Genomic DNA, 22,271 nt, shown 5'->3' on the forward strand with positions numbered 1-22,271 from the left:
GACAGAGCCCATTGAAAGTACCAAGTAAGAACAAAGCAAACACAGTCAAGAAAGCAATACCAGTTGCCAGGATGGCAGAGCGGTATAAGGCGTTGCGTTCAGGTCGCAGTCTCCCCAGGAGGCGTGGGTTCGAATCCCACCTCAGACAGTGCCCATTGAAAGTACCAAGCAAGAACAAAGGAAACACAGTCAAGAGAGCATTACCAGATGCCAGGATGGCAGTGCGGTCTAAGGCGTTGCGTTCAGGTCGCAGTCTCCCCAGGAGGCGTGGGTTCGAATCCCGCCTCTGACAGAGCCCATTGAAAGTACCAAGCAAGAAAAAAGCAAACACATTCAAGAGAGCATTACCAGTTGCCAGGATGGCAGAGCGGTATAAGGCGTTGCGTTCAGGTCGCAGTCTCCCCAGGAGGCGTGGGTTCGAATCCCGCCTCTGACAGAGCCCATTGAACGTACCAAGCAAGAACAAAGCAAACACATTCAAGAGAGCATTACCAGTTGCCAGGATGGCAGAGCGGTATAAGGCGTTGCGTTCAGGTCGCAGTCTCTCCAGGAGGCGTGGGTTCAAATCCCGCCTCTGACAGAGCCCATTGAACGTACCAAGCAAGAACAAAGCAAACACATTCAAGAGAGCATTACCAGCTGCCAGGATGGCAGAGCGGTCTAAGGCGTTGCGTTCAGATCGCAGTCTCCCCAGGAGGCGTGGGTTCGAATCCCGCCTCAGACAGTGCCCATTGAAAGTACCAAGCAATAACAAAGCAAACACAGTCAAGAGAGCATTACCAGTTGCCAGGATGGCAGTGCGGTCTAAGGCGTTGCGTTCAGGTCGCAGTCTCCCCAGGAGGCGTGGGTTCGAATCCCGCCTCTGACAGAGCCCATTGAAAGTACCAAGCAAGAACAAAGCAAACACAGTCAAGAGAGCAATACCAGTTGCCAGGATGGCAGAGCGGTCTAAGGCGTTGCGTTCAGGTCGCAGTAACCCCAGGAGGCGTGGGTTCGAATCCCGCCTCAGACAGAGCCCATTGAAAGTACCAAGCAATAACAAAGCAAACACAGTCAAGAGAGCATTACCAGTTGCCAGGATGGCAGTGCGGTCTAAGGCGTTGCGTTCAGGTCGCAGTCTCCCCAGGAGGCGTGGGTTCGAATCCCGCCTCTGACAGAGCCCATTGAAAGTACCAAGCAAGAACAAAGCAAACACAGTCAAGAGAGCAATACCAGTTGCCAGGATGGCAGAGCGGTATAAGGCGTTGCGTTCAGGTCGCAGTCTCTCCAGGAGGCGTGGGTTCGAATCCCGCCTCTGACAGAGCCCATTGAACGTACCAAGCAAGAAAAAAGCAAACACAGTCAAGAGAGCATTACCAGCTGCCAGGATGGCAGAGCGGTCTAAGGCGTTGCGTTCAGGTCGCAGTCTCCCCAGGAGGCGTGGGTTCGAATCCCGCCTCTGACAGAGCCCATTGAACGTACCAAGCAAGAAAAAAGCAAACACAGTCAAGAGAGCATTACCAGTTGCCAGGATGGCAGAGCGGTCTAAGGCGTTGCGTTCAGGTCGCAGTCTCCCCAGGAGGCGTGGGTTCGAATCCCGCCTCTGACAGAGGCCATTGAACGTACCAAGCAAGAAAAAAGCAAACACAGTCAAGAGAGCATTACCAGCTGCCAGGATGGCAGAGCGGTCTAAAGCGTTGCGTTCAGGTCGCAGTCTCCCCAGGAGGCGTGGGTTCGAATCCCACCTCAGACAGTGCCCATTGAAAGTACCAAGCAAGAACAAAGGAAACACAGTCAAGAGAGCATTACCAGATGCCAGGATGGCAGAGCGGTCTAAGGCGTTGCGTTCAGGTCGCAGTAACCCCAGGAGGCGTGGGTTCGAATCCCGCCTCTGACAGAGGCCATTGAACGTACCAAGCAAGAAAAAAGCAAACACAGTCAAGAGAGCATTACCAGCTGCCAGGATGGCAGAGCGGTCTAAGGCGTTGCGTTCAGGTCGCAGTTTCCCCAGGAGGCGTGGGTTCGAATCCCGCCTCAGACAGAGCTCATTGAAAGTACCAAGCAATAACAAAGCAAACACAGTAAAGAGAGCATTACCAGTTGCCAGGATGGCAGAGCTGTCTAAGGCGTTGCGTTCAGGTCGCAGTCTCCCCAGGAGGCGTGGGTTCGAATCCCGCCTCAGACAGAGCCCATTGAAAGTACCAAGCAATAACAAAGCAAACACAGTAAAGAGAGCATTACCAGTTGCCAGGATGGCAGAGCGGTCTAAGGCGTTGCGTTCAGGTCGCAGTCTCCCCAGGAGGCGTGGGTTCGAATCCCGCCTCTGACAGAGCCCATTGAACGTACCAAGCAAGAAAAAAGCAAACACAGTCAAGAGAGCATTACCAGTTGCCAGGATGGCAGAGCGGTCTAAGGCGTTGCGTTCAGGTCGCAGTCTCCCCAGGAGGCGTGGGTTCGAATCCCGCCTCTGACAGAGGCCATTGAACGTACCAAGCAAGAAAAAAGCAAACACCATCAAGAGAGCATTACCAGCTGCCAGGATGGCAGAGCGGTCTAAGGCGTTGCGTTCAGGTCGCAGTCTCCCCAGGAGGCGTGGGTTCGAATCCCGCCTCAGACAGAGCTCATTGAAAGTACCAAGCAATAACAAAGCAAACACAGTAAAGAGAGCATTACCAGTTGCCAGGATGGCAGAGCGGTCTAAGGCGTTGCGTTCAGGTCGCAGTCTCCCCAGGAGGCGTGGGTTCGAATCCCGCCTCAGACAGAGCCCATTGAAAGTACCAAGCAATAACAAAGCAAACACAGTAAAGAGAGCATTACCAGTTGCCAGGATGGCAGAGCGGTCTAAGGCGTTGCGTTCAGGTCGCAGTCTCCCCAGGAGGCGTGGGTTCGAATCCCGCCTCAGACAGAGCCCATTGAAAGTACCAAGCAATAACAAAGCAAACACAGTAAAGAGAGCATTACCAGTTGCCAGGATGGCAGAGCGGTATAAGGCGTTGCGTTCAGGTCGCAGTCTCTCCAGGAGGCGTGGGTTCGAATCCCGCCTCTGACAGAGCCCATTGAACGTACCAAGCAAGAAAAAAGCAAACACAGTCAAGAGAGCATTACCAGCTGCCAGGATGGCAGAGCGGTCTAAGGCGTTGCGTTCAGGTCGCAGTCTCCCCAGGAGGCGTGGGTTCGAATCCCGCCTCTGACAGAGCCCATTGAAAGTACCAAGCAAGAACAAAGCAAACACAGTCAAGAAAGCAATACCAGTTGCCAGGATGGCAGAGCGGTATAAGGCGTTGCGTTCAGGTCGCAGTCTCTCCAGGAGGCGTGGGTTCGAATCCCGCCTCTGACAGAGCCCATTGAACGTACCAAGCAAGAAAAAAGCAAACACAGTCAAGAGAGCATTACCAGCTGCCAGGATGGCAGAGCGGTCTAAGGCGTTGCGTTCAGGTCGCAGTCTCCCCAGGAGGCGTGGGTTCGAATCCCACCTCAGACAGTGCCCATTGAAAGTACCAAGCAAGAACAAAGGAAACACAGTCAAGAGAGCATTACCAGATGCCAGGATGGCAGAGCGGTCTAAGGCGTTGCGTTCAGGTCGCAGTAACCCCAGGAGGCGTGGTTTCGAATCCCGCCTCAGACAGAGCCCATTGATAGTACGAAGCAAGAAAAAAGCAAACACAGTCAGGAGAGAATTACCAGTTGCCAGGATGGCAGAGCGGTCTAAGGCGTTGCGTTCAGGTCGCAGTCTCCCCAGGAGGCGTGGGTTCGAATCCCGCCTCTGACAGAGCCCATTGAAAGTACCAAGTAAGAACAAAGCAAACACAGTCAAGAAAGCAATACCAGTTGCCAGGATGGCAGAGCGGTATAAGGCGTTGCGTTCAGGTCGCAGTCTCCCCAGGAGGCGTGGGTTCGAATCCCACCTCAGACAGTGCCCATTGAAAGTACCAAGCAAGAACAAAGGAAACACAGTCAAGAGAGCATTACCAGATGCCAGGATGGCAGTGCGGTCTAAGGCGTTGCGTTCAGGTCGCAGTCTCCCCAGGAGGCGTGGGTTCGAATCCCGCCTCTGACAGAGCCCATTGAAAGTACCAAGCAAGAAAAAAGCAAACACATTCAAGAGAGCATTACCAGTTGCCAGGATGGCAGAGCGGTATAAGGCGTTGCGTTCAGGTCGCAGTCTCCCCAGGAGGCGTGGGTTCGAATCCCGCCTCTGACAGAGCCCATTGAACGTACCAAGCAAGAACAAAGCAAACACATTCAAGAGAGCATTACCAGTTGCCAGGATGGCAGAGCGGTATAAGGCGTTGCGTTCAGGTCGCAGTCTCTCCAGGAGGCGTGGGTTCAAATCCCGCCTCTGACAGAGCCCATTGAACGTACCAAGCAAGAACAAAGCAAACACATTCAAGAGAGCATTACCAGCTGCCAGGATGGCAGAGCGGTCTAAGGCGTTGCGTTCAGATCGCAGTCTCCCCAGGAGGCGTGGGTTCGAATCCCGCCTCAGACAGTGCCCATTGAAAGTACCAAGCAATAACAAAGCAAACACAGTCAAGAGAGCATTACCAGTTGCCAGGATGGCAGTGCGGTCTAAGGCGTTGCGTTCAGGTCGCAGTCTCCCCAGGAGGCGTGGGTTCGAATCCCGCCTCTGACAGAGCCCATTGAAAGTACCAAGCAAGAACAAAGCAAACACAGTCAAGAGAGCAATACCAGTTGCCAGGATGGCAGAGCGGTCTAAGGCGTTGCGTTCAGGTCGCAGTAACCCCAGGAGGCGTGGGTTCGAATCCCGCCTCAGACAGAGCCCATTGAAAGTACCAAGCAATAACAAAGCAAACACAGTCAAGAGAGCATTACCAGTTGCCAGGATGGCAGTGCGGTCTAAGGCGTTGCGTTCAGGTCGCAGTCTCCCCAGGAGGCGTGGGTTCGAATCCCGCCTCTGACAGAGCCCATTGAAAGTACCAAGCAAGAACAAAGCAAACACAGTCAAGAGAGCAATACCAGTTGCCAGGATGGCAGAGCGGTATAAGGCGTTGCGTTCAGGTCGCAGTCTCTCCAGGAGGCGTGGGTTCGAATCCCGCCTCTGACAGAGCCCATTGAACGTACCAAGCAAGAAAAAAGCAAACACAGTCAAGAGAGCATTACCAGCTGCCAGGATGGCAGAGCGGTCTAAGGCGTTGCGTTCAGGTCGCAGTCTCCCCAGGAGGCGTGGGTTCGAATCCCGCCTCTGACAGAGCCCATTGAACGTACCAAGCAAGAAAAAAGCAAACACAGTCAAGAGAGCATTACCAGTTGCCAGGATGGCAGAGCGGTCTAAGGCGTTGCGTTCAGGTCGCAGTCTCCCCAGGAGGCGTGGGTTCGAATCCCGCCTCTGACAGAGGCCATTGAACGTACCAAGCAAGAAAAAAGCAAACACAGTCAAGAGAGCATTACCAGCTGCCAGGATGGCAGAGCGGTCTAAAGCGTTGCGTTCAGGTCGCAGTCTCCCCAGGAGGCGTGGGTTCGAATCCCACCTCAGACAGTGCCCATTGAAAGTACCAAGCAAGAACAAAGGAAACACAGTCAAGAGAGCATTACCAGATGCCAGGATGGCAGAGCGGTCTAAGGCGTTGCGTTCAGGTCGCAGTAACCCCAGGAGGCGTGGGTTCGAATCCCGCCTCTGACAGAGGCCATTGAACGTACCAAGCAAGAAAAAAGCAAACACAGTCAAGAGAGCATTACCAGCTGCCAGGATGGCAGAGCGGTCTAAGGCGTTGCGTTCAGGTCGCAGTTTCCCCAGGAGGCGTGGGTTCGAATCCCGCCTCAGACAGAGCTCATTGAAAGTACCAAGCAATAACAAAGCAAACACAGTAAAGAGAGCATTACCAGTTGCCAGGATGGCAGAGCTGTCTAAGGCGTTGCGTTCAGGTCGCAGTCTCCCCAGGAGGCGTGGGTTCGAATCCCGCCTCAGACAGAGCCCATTGAAAGTACCAAGCAATAACAAAGCAAACACAGTAAAGAGAGCATTACCAGTTGCCAGGATGGCAGAGCGGTCTAAGGCGTTGCGTTCAGGTCGCAGTCTCCCCAGGAGGCGTGGGTTCGAATCCCGCCTCTGACAGAGCCCATTGAACGTACCAAGCAAGAAAAAAGCAAACACAGTCAAGAGAGCATTACCAGTTGCCAGGATGGCAGAGCGGTCTAAGGCGTTGCGTTCAGGTCGCAGTCTCCCCAGGAGGCGTGGGTTCGAATCCCGCCTCTGACAGAGGCCATTGAACGTACCAAGCAAGAAAAAAGCAAACACCATCAAGAGAGCATTACCAGCTGCCAGGATGGCAGAGCGGTCTAAGGCGTTGCGTTCAGGTCGCAGTCTCCCCAGGAGGCGTGGGTTCGAATCCCGCCTCAGACAGAGCTCATTGAAAGTACCAAGCAATAACAAAGCAAACACAGTAAAGAGAGCATTACCAGTTGCCAGGATGGCAGAGCGGTCTAAGGCGTTGCGTTCAGGTCGCAGTCTCCCCAGGAGGCGTGGGTTCGAATCCCGCCTCAGACAGAGCCCATTGAAAGTACCAAGCAATAACAAAGCAAACACAGTAAAGAGAGCATTACCAGTTGCCAGGATGGCAGAGCGGTCTAAGGCGTTGCGTTCAGGTCGCAGTCTCCCCAGGAGGCGTGGGTTCGAATCCCGCCTCAGACAGAGCCCATTGAAAGTACCAAGCAATAACAAAGCAAACACAGTAAAGAGAGCATTACCAGTTGCCAGGATGGCAGAGCGGTATAAGGCGTTGCGTTCAGGTCGCAGTCTCTCCAGGAGGCGTGGGTTCGAATCCCGCCTCTGACAGAGCCCATTGAACGTACCAAGCAAGAAAAAAGCAAACACAGTCAAGAGAGCATTACCAGCTGCCAGGATGGCAGAGCGGTCTAAGGCGTTGCGTTCAGGTCGCAGTCTCCCCAGGAGGCGTGGGTTCGAATCCCGCCTCTGACAGAGCCCATTGAAAGTACCAAGCAAGAACAAAGCAAACACAGTCAAGAAAGCAATACCAGTTGCCAGGATGGCAGAGCGGTATAAGGCGTTGCGTTCAGGTCGCAGTCTCTCCAGGAGGCGTGGGTTCGAATCCCGCCTCTGACAGAGCCCATTGAACGTACCAAGCAAGAAAAAAGCAAACACAGTCAAGAGAGCATTACCAGCTGCCAGGATGGCAGAGCGGTCTAAGGCGTTGCGTTCAGGTCGCAGTCTCCCCAGGAGGCGTGGGTTCGAATCCCACCTCAGACAGTGCCCATTGAAAGTACCAAGCAAGAACAAAGGAAACACAGTCAAGAGAGCATTACCAGATGCCAGGATGGCAGAGCGGTCTAAGGCGTTGCGTTCAGGTCGCAGTAACCCCAGGAGGCGTGGTTTCGAATCCCGCCTCAGACAGAGCCCATTGATAGTACGAAGCAAGAAAAAAGCAAACACAGTCAGGAGAGAATTACCAGTTGCCAGGATGGCAGAGCGGTCTAAGGCGTTGCGTTCAGGTCGCAGTAACCCCAGGAGGCGTGGGTTCGAATCCCGCCTCAGACAGAGCCCATTGAAAGTACCAAGCAATAACAAAGCAAACACAGTCAAGAGAGCATTACCAGTTGCCAGGATGGCAGTGCGGTCTAAGGCGTTGCGTTCAGGTCGCAGTCTCCCCAGGAGGCGTGGGTTCGAATCCCGCCTCTGACAGAGCCCATTGAAAGTACCAAGCAAGAACAAAGCAAACACAGTCAAGAGAGCAATACCAGTTGCCAGGATGGCAGAGCGGTATAAGGCGTTGCGTTCAGGTCGCAGTCTCTCCAGGAGGCGTGGGTTCGAATCCCGCCTCTGACAGAGCCCATTGAACGTACCAAGCAAGAAAAAAGCAAACACAGTCAAGAGAGCATTACCAGCTGCCAGGATGGCAGAGCGGTCTAAGGCGTTGCGTTCAGGTCGCAGTCTCCCCAGGAGGCGTGGGTTCGAATCCCGCCTCTGACAGAGCCCATTGAACGTACCAAGCAAGAAAAAAGCAAACACAGTCAAGAGAGCATTACCAGTTGCCAGGATGGCAGAGTGGTCTAAGGCGTTGCGTTCAGGTCGCAGTCTCCCCAGGAGGCGTGGGTTCGAATCCCGCCTCTGACAGAGGCCATTGAACGTACCAAGCAAGAAAAAAGCAAACACAGTCAAGAGAGCATTACCAGCTGCCAGGATGGCAGAGCGGTCTAAGGCGTTGCGTTCAGGTCGCAGTCTCCCCAGGAGGCGTGGGTTCGAATCCCGCCTCAGACAGAGCTCATTGAAAGTACCAAGCAATAACAAAGCAAACACAGTAAAGAGAGCATTACCAGTTGCCAGGATGGCAGAGCGGTCTAAGGCGTTGCGTTCAGGTCGCAGTCTCCCCAGGAGGCGTGGGTTCGAATCCCGCCTCAGACAGAGCCCATTGAAAGTACCAAGCAATAACAAAGCAAACACAGTAAAGAGAGCATTACCAGTTGCCAGGATGGCAGAGCGGTCTAAGGCGTTGCGTTCAGGTCGCAGTCTCCCCAGGAGGCGTGGGTTCGAATCCCGCCTCTGACAGAGCCCATTGAAAGTACCAAGCAAGAACAAAGCAAACACAGTCAAGAAAGCAATACCAGTTGCCAGGATGGCAGAGCGGTATAAGGCGTTGCGTTCAGGTCGCAGTCTCTCCAGGAGGCGTGGGTTCGAATCCCGCCTCTGACAGAGCCCATTGAACGTACCAAGCAAGAAAAAAGCAAACACAGTCAAGAGAGCATTACCAGCTGCCAGGATGGCAGAGCGGTCTAAGGCGTTGCGTTCAGGTCGCAGTCTCCCCAGGAGGCGTGGGTTCGAATCCCACCTCAGACAGTGCCCATTGAAAGTACCAAGCAAGAACAAAGGAAACACAGTCAAGAGAGCATTACCAGATGCCAGGATTGCAGAGCGGTCTAAGGCGTTGCGTTCAGGTCGCAGTAACCCCAGGAGGCGTGGGTTCGAATCCCGCCTCAGACATTGCCCATTGAAAGTACCAAGCAAGAACAAAGCAAACACATTCAAGAGAGCATTACCAGTTGCCATGATGGCAGAGCGGTATAAGGCGTTGCGTTCAGGTCGCAGTCTCCCCAGGAGGCGTGGGTTCGAATCCCGCCTCTGACAGAGCCCATTGAACGTCCCAAGCAAGAACAAAGCAAACACATTCAAGAGAGCATTACCAGTTGCCAGGATGGCAGAGCAGTATAAGGCGTTGCGTTCAGGTCGCAGTCTCTCCAGGAGGCGTGGGTTCAAATCCCGCCTCTGACAGAGCCCATTGAACGTACCAAGCAAGAACAAAGCAAACACATTCAAGAGAGCATTACCAGCTGCCAGGATGGCAGAGCGGTCTAAGGCGTTGCGTTCAGATCGCAGTCTCCCCAGGAGGCGTGGGTTCGAATCCCGCCTCAGACAGTGCCCATTGAAAGTACCAAGCAATAATAAAGCAAACACAGTCAAGAGAGCATTACCAGTTGCCAGGATGGCAGAGCGGTCTAAGGCGTTGCGTTCAGGGCGCAGTCTCCCCAGGAGGCGTGGGTTCGAATCCCGCCTCTGACAGAGCCCATTGAACGTACCAAGCAAGAAAAAAGCAAACACAGTCAAGAGAGCATTACCAGCTGCCAGGACGGCAGAGCGGTCTAAGGCGTTGCGTTCAGGTCGCAGTCTCCCCAGGAGGCGTGGGTTCGAATCCCACCTCAGACAGTGCCCATTGAAAGTACCAAGCAAGAACAAAGGAAACACAGTCAAGAGAGCATTACCAGATGCCAGGATGGCAGAGCGGTCTAAGGCGTTGCGTTCAGGTCGCAGTCTCCCCAGGAGGCGTGGGTTCGAATCCCGCCTCAGACAGTGCCCATTGAAAGTACCAAGCAAGAACAAAGCAAACACATTCAAGAGAGCATTACCAGTTGCCAGGATGGCAGAACGGTATAAGGCGTTGCGTTCAGGTCGCAGTCTCCCCAGGAGGCGTGGGTTCGAATCCCGCCTCTGACAGAGCCCATTGAACGTACCAAGCAAGAAAAAAGCAAACACAGTCAAGAGAGCATTACCAGCTGCCAGGATGGCAGAGCGGTCTAAGGCGTTGCGTTCTGGTCGCAGTCTCCCCAGGAGGCGTGGGTTCGAATCCCGCCTCTGACAGAGCCCATTGAACGTACCAAGCAAGAAAAAAGCAAACACAGTCAAGAGAGCATTACCAGCTGCCAGGATGGCAGAGCGGTCTAAGGCGTTGCGTTCAGGTCGCAGTTTCCCCAGGAGGCGTGGGTTCGAATCCCGCCTCAGACAGAGCTCATTGAAAGTACCAAGCAATAACAAAGCAAACACAGTAAAGAGAGCATTACCAGTTGCCAGGATGGCAGAGCTGTCTAAGGCGTTGCGTTCAGGTCGCAGTCTCCCCAGGAGGCGTGGGTTCGAATCCCGCCTCAGACAGAGCCCATTGAAAGTACCAAGCAATAACAAAGCAAACACAGTAAAGAGAGCATTACCAGTTGCCAGGATGGCAGAGCGGTCTAAGGCGTTGCGTTCAGGTCGCAGTCTCCCCAGGAGGCGTGGGTTCGAATCCCGCCTCTGACAGAGCCCATTGAACGTACCAAGCAAGAAAAAAGCAAACACAGTCAAGAGAGCATTACCAGTTGCCAGGATGGCAGAGCGGTCTAAGGCGTTGCGTTCAGGTCGCAGTCTCCCCAGGAGGCGTGGGTTCGAATCCCGCCTCTGACAGAGGCCATTGAACGTACCAAGCAAGAAAAAAGCAAACACCATCAAGAGAGCATTACCAGCTGCCAGGATGGCAGAGCGGTCTAAGGCGTTGCGTTCAGGTCGCAGTCTCCCCAGGAGGCGTGGGTTCGAATCCCGCCTCAGACAGAGCTCATTGAAAGTACCAAGCAATAACAAAGCAAACACAGTAAAGAGAGCATTACCAGTTGCCAGGATGGCAGAGCGGTCTAAGGCGTTGCGTTCAGGTCGCAGTCTCCCCAGGAGGCGTGGGTTCGAATCCCGCCTCAGACAGAGCCCATTGAAAGTACCAAGCAATAACAAAGCAAACACAGTAAAGAGAGCATTACCAGTTGCCAGGATGGCAGAGCGGTCTAAGGCGTTGCGTTCAGGTCGCAGTCTCCCCAGGAGGCGTGGGTTCGAATCCCGCCTCAGACAGAGCCCATTGAAAGTACCAAGCAATAACAAAGCAAACACAGTAAAGAGAGCATTACCAGTTGCCAGGATGGCAGAGCGGTATAAGGCGTTGCGTTCAGGTCGCAGTCTCTCCAGGAGGCGTGGGTTCGAATCCCGCCTCTGACAGAGCCCATTGAACGTACCAAGCAAGAAAAAAGCAAACACAGTCAAGAGAGCATTACCAGCTGCCAGGATGGCAGAGCGGTCTAAGGCGTTGCGTTCAGGTCGCAGTCTCCCCAGGAGGCGTGGGTTCGAATCCCGCCTCTGACAGAGCCCATTGAAAGTACCAAGCAAGAACAAAGCAAACACAGTCAAGAAAGCAATACCAGTTGCCAGGATGGCAGAGCGGTATAAGGCGTTGCGTTCAGGTCGCAGTCTCTCCAGGAGGCGTGGGTTCGAATCCCGCCTCTGACAGAGCCCATTGAACGTACCAAGCAAGAAAAAAGCAAACACAGTCAAGAGAGCATTACCAGCTGCCAGGATGGCAGAGCGGTCTAAGGCGTTGCGTTCAGGTCGCAGTCTCCCCAGGAGGCGTGGGTTCGAATCCCACCTCAGACAGTGCCCATTGAAAGTACCAAGCAAGAACAAAGGAAACACAGTCAAGAGAGCATTACCAGATGCCAGGATGGCAGAGCGGTCTAAGGCGTTGCGTTCAGGTCGCAGTAACCCCAGGAGGCGTGGTTTCGAATCCCGCCTCAGACAGAGCCCATTGATAGTACGAAGCAAGAAAAAAGCAAACACAGTCAGGAGAGAATTACCAGTTGCCAGGATGGCAGAGCGGTCTAAGGCGTTGCGTTCAGGTCGCAGTAACCCCAGGAGGCGTGGGTTCGAATCCCGCCTCAGACAGAGCCCATTGAAAGTACCAAGCAATAACAAAGCAAACACAGTCAAGAGAGCATTACCAGTTGCCAGGATGGCAGTGCGGTCTAAGGCGTTGCGTTCAGGTCGCAGTCTCCCCAGGAGGCGTGGGTTCGAATCCCGCCTCTGACAGAGCCCATTGAAAGTACCAAGCAAGAACAAAGCAAACACAGTCAAGAGAGCAATACCAGTTGCCAGGATGGCAGAGCGGTATAAGGCGTTGCGTTCAGGTCGCAGTCTCTCCAGGAGGCGTGGGTTCGAATCCCGCCTCTGACAGAGCCCATTGAACGTACCAAGCAAGAAAAAAGCAAACACAGTCAAGAGAGCATTACCAGCTGCCAGGATGGCAGAGCGGTCTAAGGCGTTGCGTTCAGGTCGCAGTCTCCCCAGGAGGCGTGGGTTCGAATCCCGCCTCTGACAGAGCCCATTGAACGTACCAAGCAAGAAAAAAGCAAACACAGTCAAGAGAGCATTACCAGTTGCCAGGATGGCAGAGTGGTCTAAGGCGTTGCGTTCAGGTCGCAGTCTCCCCAGGAGGCGTGGGTTCGAATCCCGCCTCTGACAGAGGCCATTGAACGTACCAAGCAAGAAAAAAGCAAACACAGTCAAGAGAGCATTACCAGCTGCCAGGATGGCAGAGCGGTCTAAGGCGTTGCGTTCAGGTCGCAGTCTCCCCAGGAGGCGTGGGTTCGAATCCCGCCTCAGACAGAGCTCATTGAAAGTACCAAGCAATAACAAAGCAAACACAGTAAAGAGAGCATTACCAGTTGCCAGGATGGCAGAGCGGTCTAAGGCGTTGCGTTCAGGTCGCAGTCTCCCCAGGAGGCGTGGGTTCGAATCCCGCCTCAGACAGAGCCCATTGAAAGTACCAAGCAATAACAAAGCAAACACAGTAAAGAGAGCATTACCAGTTGCCAGGATGGCAGAGCGGTCTAAGGCGTTGCGTTCAGGTCGCAGTCTCCCCAGGAGGCGTGGGTTCGAATCCCGCCTCTGACAGAGCCCATTGAAAGTACCAAGCAAGAACAAAGCAAACACAGTCAAGAAAGCAATACCAGTTGCCAGGATGGCAGAGCGGTATAAGGCGTTGCGTTCAGGTCGCAGTCTCTCCAGGAGGCGTGGGTTCGAATCCCGCCTCTGACAGAGCCCATTGAACGTACCAAGCAAGAAAAAAGCAAACACAGTCAAGAGAGCATTACCAGCTGCCAGGATGGCAGAGCGGTCTAAGGCGTTGCGTTCAGGTCGCAGTCTCCCCAGGAGGCGTGGGTTCGAATCCCACCTCAGACAGTGCCCATTGAAAGTACCAAGCAAGAACAAAGGAAACACAGTCAAGAGAGCATTACCAGATGCCAGGATTGCAGAGCGGTCTAAGGCGTTGCGTTCAGGTCGCAGTAACCCCAGGAGGCGTGGGTTCGAATCCCGCCTCAGACATTGCCCATTGAAAGTACCAAGCAAGAACAAAGCAAACACATTCAAGAGAGCATTACCAGTTGCCATGATGGCAGAGCGGTATAAGGCGTTGCGTTCAGGTCGCAGTCTCCCCAGGAGGCGTGGGTTCGAATCCCGCCTCTGACAGAGCCCATTGAACGTCCCAAGCAAGAACAAAGCAAACACATTCAAGAGAGCATTACCAGTTGCCAGGATGGCAGAGCAGTATAAGGCGTTGCGTTCAGGTCGCAGTCTCTCCAGGAGGCGTGGGTTCAAATCCCGCCTCTGACAGAGCCCATTGAACGTACCAAGCAAGAACAAAGCAAACACATTCAAGAGAGCATTACCAGCTGCCAGGATGGCAGAGCGGTCTAAGGCGTTGCGTTCAGATCGCAGTCTCCCCAGGAGGCGTGGGTTCGAATCCCGCCTCAGACAGTGCCCATTGAAAGTACCAAGCAATAATAAAGCAAACACAGTCAAGAGAGCATTACCAGTTGCCAGGATGGCAGAGCGGTCTAAGGCGTTGCGTTCAGGGCGCAGTCTCCCCAGGAGGCGTGGGTTCGAATCCCGCCTCTGACAGAGCCCATTGAACGTACCAAGCAAGAAAAAAGCAAACACAGTCAAGAGAGCATTACCAGCTGCCAGGACGGCAGAGCGGTCTAAGGCGTTGCGTTCAGGTCGCAGTCTCCCCAGGAGGCGTGGGTTCGAATCCCACCTCAGACAGTGCCCATTGAAAGTACCAAGCAAGAACAAAGGAAACACAGTCAAGAGAGCATTACCAGATGCCAGGATGGCAGAGCGGTCTAAGGCGTTGCGTTCAGGTCGCAGTCTCCCCAGGAGGCGTGGGTTCGAATCCCGCCTCAGACAGTGCCCATTGAAAGTACCAAGCAAGAACAAAGCAAACACATTCAAGAGAGCATTACCAGTTGCCAGGATGGCAGAACGGTATAAGGCGTTGCGTTCAGGTCGCAGTCTCCCCAGGAGGCGTGGGTTCGAATCCCGCCTCTGACAGAGCCCATTGAACGTACCAAGCAAGAAAAAAGCAAACACAGTCAAGAGAGCATTACCAGCTGCCAGGATGGCAGAGCGGTCTAAGGCGTTGCGTTCTGGTCGCAGTCTCCCCAGGAGGCGTGGGTTCGAATCCCGCCTCTGACAGAGCCCATTGAACGTACCAAGCAAGAAAAAAGCAAACACAGTCAAGAGAGAATTACCAGTTGCCAGGATGGCAGAGCGGTCTAAGGCGTTGCGTTCAGGTAGCAGTAACCCCAGGAGGCGTGGGTTCGAATCCCGCCTCAGACAGAGCTCATTGAAAGTACCAAGCAATAACAAAGCAAACACAGTAAAGAGAGCATTACCAGTTGCCAGGATGGCAGAGCGGTCTAAGGCGTTGCGTTCAGGTCGCAGTCTCCCCAGGAGGCGTGGGTTCGAATCCCGCCTCAGACAGAGCCCATTGAAAGTACCAAGCAATAACAAAGCAAACACAGTAAAGAGAGCATTACCAGTTGCCAGGATGGCAGAGCGGTCTAAGGCGTTGCGTTCAGGTCGCAGTCTCCCCAGGAGGCGTGGGTTCGAATCCCGCCTCAGACATTGCCCATTGAAAGTACCAAGCAAGAACAAAGCAAACACAGTCAAGAGAGCATTACCAGCTGCCAGGATGGCAGAGCGGTCTAAGGCGTTGCGTTCAGGTCGCAGTCTCCCCAGGAGGCGTGGGTTCGAATCCCACCTCAGACAGTGCCCATTGAAAGTACCAAGCAAGAACAAAGGAAACACAGTCAAGAGAGCATTACCAGATGCCAGGATGGCAGAGCGGTCTAAGGCGTTGCGTTCAGGTCGCAGTCTCCCCAGGAGGCGTGGGTTCGAATTCCGGCTCAGACAGTGCCCATTGATAGTACTAAGCAAGAAAAAAGCAAACACAGTCAAGAGAGCATTACCAGTTGCCAGGATGGCAGAGCGGTCTAAGGCGTTGCGTTCAGGTCGCAGTAACCCCAGGAGGCGTGGTTTCGAATCCCGCCTCAGACAGTGCCCATTGATAGTACTAAGCAAGAAAAAAGCAAACACAGTCAAGAGAGCATTACCAGTTGCCAGGATGGCAGAGCGGTCGAAGGCGTTGCGTTCAGGTCGCAGTAACCCCAGGAGGCGTGGTTTCGAATCCCGCCTCAGACAGAGCCCATTGATAGTACTAAGCAAGAAAAAAGCAAACACAGTCAGGAGAGAATTACCAGTTGCCAGGATGGCAGAGCGGTCTAAGGCGTTGCGTTCAGGTCGCAGTAACCCCAGGAGGCGTGGGTTCGAATCCCGCCTCAGACAGAGCCCATTGAAAGTACCAAGCAATAACAAAGCAAACACAGTCAAGAGAGCATTACCAGTTGCCAGGATGGCAGTGCGGTCTAAGGCGTTGCGTTCAGGTCGCAGTCTCCCCAGGAGGCGTGGGTTCGAATCCCGCCTCTGACAGAGCCCATTGAAAGTACCAAGCAAGAACAAAGCAAACACAGTCAAGCGAGCAATACCAGTTGCCAGGATGGCAGAGCGGTATAAGGCGTTGCGTTCAGGTCGCAGTCTCTCCAGGAGGCGTGGGTTCGAATCCCGCCTCTGACAGAGCCCATTGAACGTACCAAGCAAGAAAAAAGCAAACACAGTCAAGAGAGCATTACCAGCTGCCAGGATGGCAGAGCGGTCTAAGGCGTTGCGTTCAGGTCGCAGTCTCCCCAGGAGGCGTGGGTTCGAATCCCGCCTCTGACAGAGCCCATTGAACGTACCAAGCAAGAAAAAAGCAAACACAGTCAAGAGAGCATTACCAGTTGCCAGGATGGCAGAGCGGTCTAAGGCGTTGCGTTCAGGTCGCAGTCTCCCCAGGAGGCGTGGGTTCGAATCCCGCCTCTGACAGAGGCCATTGAACGTACCAAGCAAGAAAAAAGCAAACACAGTCAAGAGAGCATTACCAGCTGCCAGGATGGCAGAGCGGTCTAAGGCGTTGCGTTCAGGTCGCAGTCTCCCCAGGAGGCGTGGGTTCGAATCCCGCCTCAGACAGAGCTCATTGAAAGTACCAAGCAATAACAAAGCAAACACAGTAAAGAGAGCATTACCAGTTGCCAGGATGGCAGAGCGGTCTAAGGCGTTGCGTTCAGGTCGCAGTCTCCCCAGGAGGCGTGGGTTCGAATCCCGCCTCAGACAGAGCCCATTGAAAGTACCAAGCAATAACAAAGCAAACACAGTAAAGAGAGCATTACCAGTTGCCAGGATGGCAGAGCGGTCTAAGGCGTTGCGTTCAGGTCGCAGTCTCCCCAGGAGGCGTGGGTTCGAATCCCGCCTCTGACAGAGCCCATTGAACGTACCAAGCAAGAAAAAAGCAAACACAGTCAAGAGAGCATTACCAGTTGCCAGGATGGCAGAGTGGTCTAAGGCGTTGCGTTCAGGTCGCAGTCTCCCCAGGAGGCGTGGGTTCGAATCCCGCCTCTGACAGAGGCCATTGAACGTACCAAGCAAGAAAAAAGCAAACACAGTCAAGAGAGCATTACCAGCTGCCAGGATGGCAGAGCGGTCTAAGGCGTTGCGTTCAGGTCGCAGTCTCCCCAGGAGGCGTGGGTTCGAATCCCGCCTCAGACAGAGCTCATTGAAAGTACCAAGCAATAACAAAGCAAACACAGTAAAGAGAGCATTACCAGTTGCCAGGATGGCAGAGCGGTCTAAGGCGTTGCGTTCAGGTCGCAGTCTCCCCAGGAGGCGTGGGTTCGAATCCCGCCTCAGACAGAGCCCATTGAAAGTACCAAGCAATAACAAAGCAAACACAGTAAAGAGAGCATTACCAGTTGCCAGGATGGCAGAGCGGTCTAAGGCGTTGCGTTCAGGTCGCAGTCTCCCCAGGAGGCGTGGGTTCGAATCCCGCCTCTGACAGAGCCCATTGAAAGTACCAAGCAAGAACAAAGCAAACACAGTCAAGAAAGCAATACCAGTTGCCAGGATGGCAGAGCGGTATAAGGCGTTGCGTTCAGGTCGCAGTCTCTCCAGGAGGCGTGGGTTCGAATCCCGCCTCTGACAGAGCCCATTGAACGTACCAAGCAAGAAAAAAGCAAACACAGTCAAGAGAGCATTACCAGCTGCCAGGATGGCAGAGCGGTCTAAGGCGTTGCGTTCAGGTCGCAGTCTCCCCAGGAGGCGTGGGTTCGAATCCCACCTCAGACAGTGCCCATTGAAAGTACCAAGCAAGAACAAAGGAAACACAGTCAAGAGAGCATTACCAGATGCCAGGATTGCAGAGCGGTCTAAGGCGTTGCGTTCAGGTCGCAGTAACCCCAGGAGGCGTGGGTTCGAATCCCGCCTCAGACATTGCCCATTGAAAGTACCAAGCAAGAACAAAGCAAACACATTCAAGAGAGCATTACCAGTTGCCATGATGGCAGAGCGGTATAAGGCGTTGCGTTCAGGTCGCAGTCTCCCCAGGAGGCGTGGGTTCGAATCCCGCCTCTGACAGAGCCCATTGAACGTCCCAAGCAAGAACAAAGCAAACACATTCAAGAGAGCATTACCAGTTGCCAGGATGGCAGAGCAGTATAAGGCGTTGCGTTCAGGTCGCAGTCTCTCCAGGAGGCGTGGGTTCAAATCCCGCCTCTGACAGAGCCCATTGAACGTACCAAGCAAGAACAAAGCAAACACATTCAAGAGAGCATTACCAGCTGCCAGGATGGCAGAGCGGTCTAAGGCGTTGCGTTCAGATCGCAGTCTCCCCAGGAGGCGTGGGTTCGAATCCCGCCTCAGACAGTGCCCATTGAAAGTACCAAGCAATAATAAAGCAAACACAGTCAAGAGAGCATTACCAGTTGCCAGGATGGCAGAGCGGTCTAAGGCGTTGCGTTCAGGGCGCAGTCTCCCCAGGAGGCGTGGGTTCGAATCCCGCCTCTGACAGAGCCCATTGAACGTACCAAGCAAGAAAAAAGCAAACACAGTCAAGAGAGCATTACCAGCTGCCAGGACGGCAGAGCGGTCTAAGGCGTTGCGTTCAGGTCGCAGTCTCCCCAGGAGGCGTGGGTTCGAATCCCACCTCAGACAGTGCCCATTGAAAGTACCAAGCAAGAACAAAGGAAACACAGTCAAGAGAGCATTACCAGATGCCAGGATGGCAGAGCGGTCTAAGGCGTTGCGTTCAGGTCGCAGTCTCCCCAGGAGGCGTGGGTTCGAATCCCGCCTCAGACAGTGCCCATTGAAAGTACCAAGCAAGAACAAAGCAAACACATTCAAGAGAGCATTACCAGTTGCCAGGATGGCAGAACGGTATAAGGCGTTGCGTTCAGGTCGCAGTCTCCCCAGGAGGCGTGGGTTCGAATCCCGCCTCTGACAGAGCCCATTGAACGTACCAAGCAAGAAAAAAGCAAACACAGTCAAGAGAGCATTAACAGCTGCCAGGATGGCAGAGCGGTCTAAGGCGTTGCGTTCTGGTCGCAGTCTCCCCAGGAGGCGTGGGTTCGAATCCCGCCTCTGACAGAGCCCATTGAACGTACCAAGCAAGAAAAAAGCAAACACAGTCAAGAGAGAATTACCAGTTGCCAGGATGGCAGAGCGGTCTAAGGCGTTGCGTTCAGGTAGCAGTAACCCCAGGAGGCGTGGGTTCGAATCCCGCCTCAGACAGAGCTCATTGAAAGTACCAAGCAATAACAAAGCAAACACAGTAAAGAGAGCATTACCAGTTGCCAGGATGGCAGAGCGGTCTAAGGCGTTGCGTTCAGGTCGCAGTCTCCCCAGGAGGCGTGGGTTCGAATCCCGCCTCAGACAGAGCCCATTGAAAGTACCAAGCAATAACAAAGCAAACACAGTAAAGAGAGCATTACCAGTTGCCAGGATGGCAGAGCGGTCTAAGGCGTTGCGTTCAGGTCGCAGTCTCCCCAGGAGGCGTGGGTTCGAATCCCGCCTCAGACATTGCCCATTGAAAGTACCAAGCAAGAACAAAGCAAACACAGTCAAGAGAGCATTACCAGCTGCCAGGATGGCAGAGCGGTCTAAGGCGTTGCGTTCAGGTCGCAGTCTCCCCAGGAGGCGTGGGTTCGAATCCCACCTCAGACAGTGCCCATTGAAAGTACCAAGCAAGAACAAAGGAAACACAGTCAAGAGAGCATTACCAGATGCCAGGATGGCAGAGCGGTCTAAGGCGTTGCGTTCAGGTCGCAGTCTCCCCAGGAGGCGTGGGTTCGAATTCCGGCTCAGACAGTGCCCATTGATAGTACTAAGCAAGAAAAAAGCAAACACAGTCAAGAGAGCATTACCAGTTGCCAGGATGGCAGAGCGGTCTAAGGCGTTGCGTTCAGGTCGCAGTAACCCCAGGAGGCGTGGTTTCGAATCCCGCCTCAGACAGTGCCCATTGATAGTACTAAGCAAGAAAAAAGCAAACACAGTCAAGAGAGCATTACCAGTTGCCAGGATGGCAGAGCGGTCGAAGGCGTTGCGTTCAGGTCGCAGTAACCCCAGGAGGCGTGGTTTCGAATCCCGCCTCAGACAGAGCCCATTGATAGTACTAAGCAAGAAAAAAGCAAACACAGTCAGGAGAGAATTACCAGTTGCCAGGATGGCAGAGCGGTCTAAGGCGTTGCGTTCAGGTCGCAGTAACCCCAGGAGGCGTGGGTTCGAATCCCGCCTCAGACAGAGCCCATTGAAAGTACCAAGCAATAACAAAGCAAACACAGTCAAGAGAGCATTACCAGTTGCCAGGATGGCAGTGCGGTCTAAGGCGTTGCGTTCAGGTCGCAGTCTCCCCAGGAGGCGTGGGTTCGAATCCCGCCTCTGACAGAGCCCATTGAAAGTACCAAGCAAGAACAAAGCAAACACAGTCAAGCGAGCAATACCAGTTGCCAGGATGGCAGAGCGGTATAAGGCGTTGCGTTCAGGTCGCAGTCTCTCCAGGAGGCGTGGGTTCGAATCCCGCCTCTGACAGAGCCCATTGAACGTACCAAGCAAGAAAAAAGCAAACACAGTCAAGAGAGCATTACCAGCTGCCAGGATGGCAGAGCGGTCTAAGGCGTTGCGTTCAGGTCGCAGTCTCCCCAGGAGGCGTGGGTTCGAATCCCGCCTCTGACAGAGCCCATTGAACGTACCAAGCAAGAAAAAAGCAAACACAGTCAAGAGAGCATTACCAGTTGCCAGGATGGCAGAGCGGTCTAAGGCGTTGCGTTCAGGTCGCAGTCTCCCCAGGAGGCGTGGGTTCGAATCCCGCCTCTGACAGAGGCCATTGAACGTACCAAGCAAGAAAAAAGCAAACACAGTCAAGAGAGCATTACCAGCTGCCAGGATGGCAGAGCGGTCTAAGGCGTTGCGTTCAGGTCGCAGTCTCCCCAGGAGGCGTGGGTTCGAATCCCGCCTCAGACAGAGCTCATTGAAAGTACCAAGCAATAACAAAGCAAACACAGTAAAGAGAGCATTACCAGTTGCCAGGATGGCAGAGCGGTCTAAGGCGTTGCGTTCAGGTCGCAGTCTCCCCAGGAGGCGTGGGTTCGAATCCCGCCTCAGACAGAGCCCATTGAAAGTACCAAGCAATAACAAAGCAAACACAGTAAAGAGAGCATTACCAGTTGCCAGGATGGCAGAGCGGTCTAAGGCGTTGCGTTCAGGTCGCAGTCTCCCCAGGAGGCGTGGGTTCGAATCCCGCCTCTGACAGAGCCCATTGAAAGTACCAAGCAAGAACAAAGCAAACACAGTCAAGAAAGCAATACCAGTTGCCAGGATGGCAGAGCGGTATAAGGCGTTGCGTTCAGGTCGCAGTCTCTCCAGGAGGCGTGGGTTCGAATCCCGCCTCTGACAGAGCCCATTGAACGTACCAAGCAAGAAAAAAGCAAACACAGTCAAGAGAGCATTACCAGCTGCCAGGATGGCAGAGCGGTCTAAGGCGTTGCGTTCAGGTCGCAGTCTCCCCAGGAGGCGTGGGTTCGAATCCCGCCTCAGACATTGCCCATTGAAAGTACCAAGCAAGAACAAAGCAAACACATTCAAGAGAGCATTACCAGCTGCCAGGATGGCAGAGCGGTCTAAGGCGTTGCGTTCAGATCGCAGTCTCCCCAGGAGGCGTGGGTTCGAATCCCGCCTCAGACAGTGCCCATTGAAAGTACCAAGCAATAATAAAGCAAACACAGTCAAGAGAGCATTACCAGTTGCCAGGATGGCAGAGCGGTATAAGGTGTTGCGTTCAGGGCGCAGTCTCCCCAGGAGGCGTGGGTTCGAATCCCGCCTCTGACAGAGCCCATTGAACGTACCAAGCAAGAAAAAAGCAAACACAGTCAAGAGAGCATTACCAGCTGCCAGGATGGCAGAGCGGTCTAAGGCGTTGCGTTCAGGTCGCAGTCTCCCCAGGAGGCGTGGGTTCGAATCCCACCTCAGACAGTGCCCATTGAAAGTACCAAGCAAGAACAAAGGAAACACAGTCAAGAGAGCATTACCAGATGCCAGGATGGCAGAGCGGTCTAAGGCGTTGCGTTCAGGTCGCAGTAACCCCAGGAGGCGTGGGTTCGAATCCCGCCTCAGACATTGCCCATTGAAAGTACCAAGCAAGAACAAAGCAAACACATTCAAGAGAGCATTACCAGTTGCCAGGATGGCAGAGCGGTATAAGGCGTTGCGTTCAGGTCGCAGTCTCCCCAGGAGGCGTGGGTTCGAATCCCGCCTCTGACAGAGCCCATTGAACGTACCAAGCAAGAAAAAAGCAAACACAGTCAAGAGAGCATTACCAGCTGCCAGGATGGCAGAGCGGTTTAAGGCGTTGCGTTCAGGTCGCAGTCTCCCCAGGAGGCGTGGGTTCGAATCCCGCCTCTGACAGAGCCCATTGAACGTACCAAGCAAGAAAAAAGCAAACACAGTCAAGAGAGAATTACCAGTTGCCAGGATGGCAGAGCGGTCTAAGGCGTTG

General features: G+C 53.9%; 3 non-coding genes across 3 annotated transcripts; all 3 read left to right on the forward strand.

Annotated features, from left to right (window-relative positions):
• The first annotated feature begins 10,001 nt into the window (after window positions 1-10,001).
• Window positions 10,002-10,084, forward strand: trnaq-cug (transfer RNA glutamine (anticodon CUG)). The gene has a single exon. It is a non-coding gene; the product is annotated as a tRNA-Gln (tRNA).
• A 4,381-nt stretch (window positions 10,085-14,465) lies between these two features.
• trnaq-cug (transfer RNA glutamine (anticodon CUG)) lies at window positions 14,466-14,548 on the forward strand. Its single transcript has one exon. It is a non-coding gene; the product is annotated as a tRNA-Gln (tRNA).
• Window positions 14,549-18,785: 4,237 nt separating this feature from the next.
• trnaq-cug (transfer RNA glutamine (anticodon CUG)) lies at window positions 18,786-18,868 on the forward strand. Its single transcript has one exon. It is a non-coding gene; the product is annotated as a tRNA-Gln (tRNA).
• The last annotated feature ends 3,403 nt before the right edge of the window (window positions 18,869-22,271 follow it).

Source organism: Idiotropiscis lumnitzeri, unplaced genomic scaffold, assembly GCF_059441095.1.
Source record: "Idiotropiscis lumnitzeri isolate Australia: NSW breed Sydney's pygmy pipehorse unplaced genomic scaffold, RoL_Ilum_1.0 HiC_scaffold_24, whole genome shotgun sequence".
NCBI classification, from domain to species: domain Eukaryota; kingdom Metazoa; phylum Chordata; class Actinopteri; order Syngnathiformes; family Syngnathidae; genus Idiotropiscis; species Idiotropiscis lumnitzeri.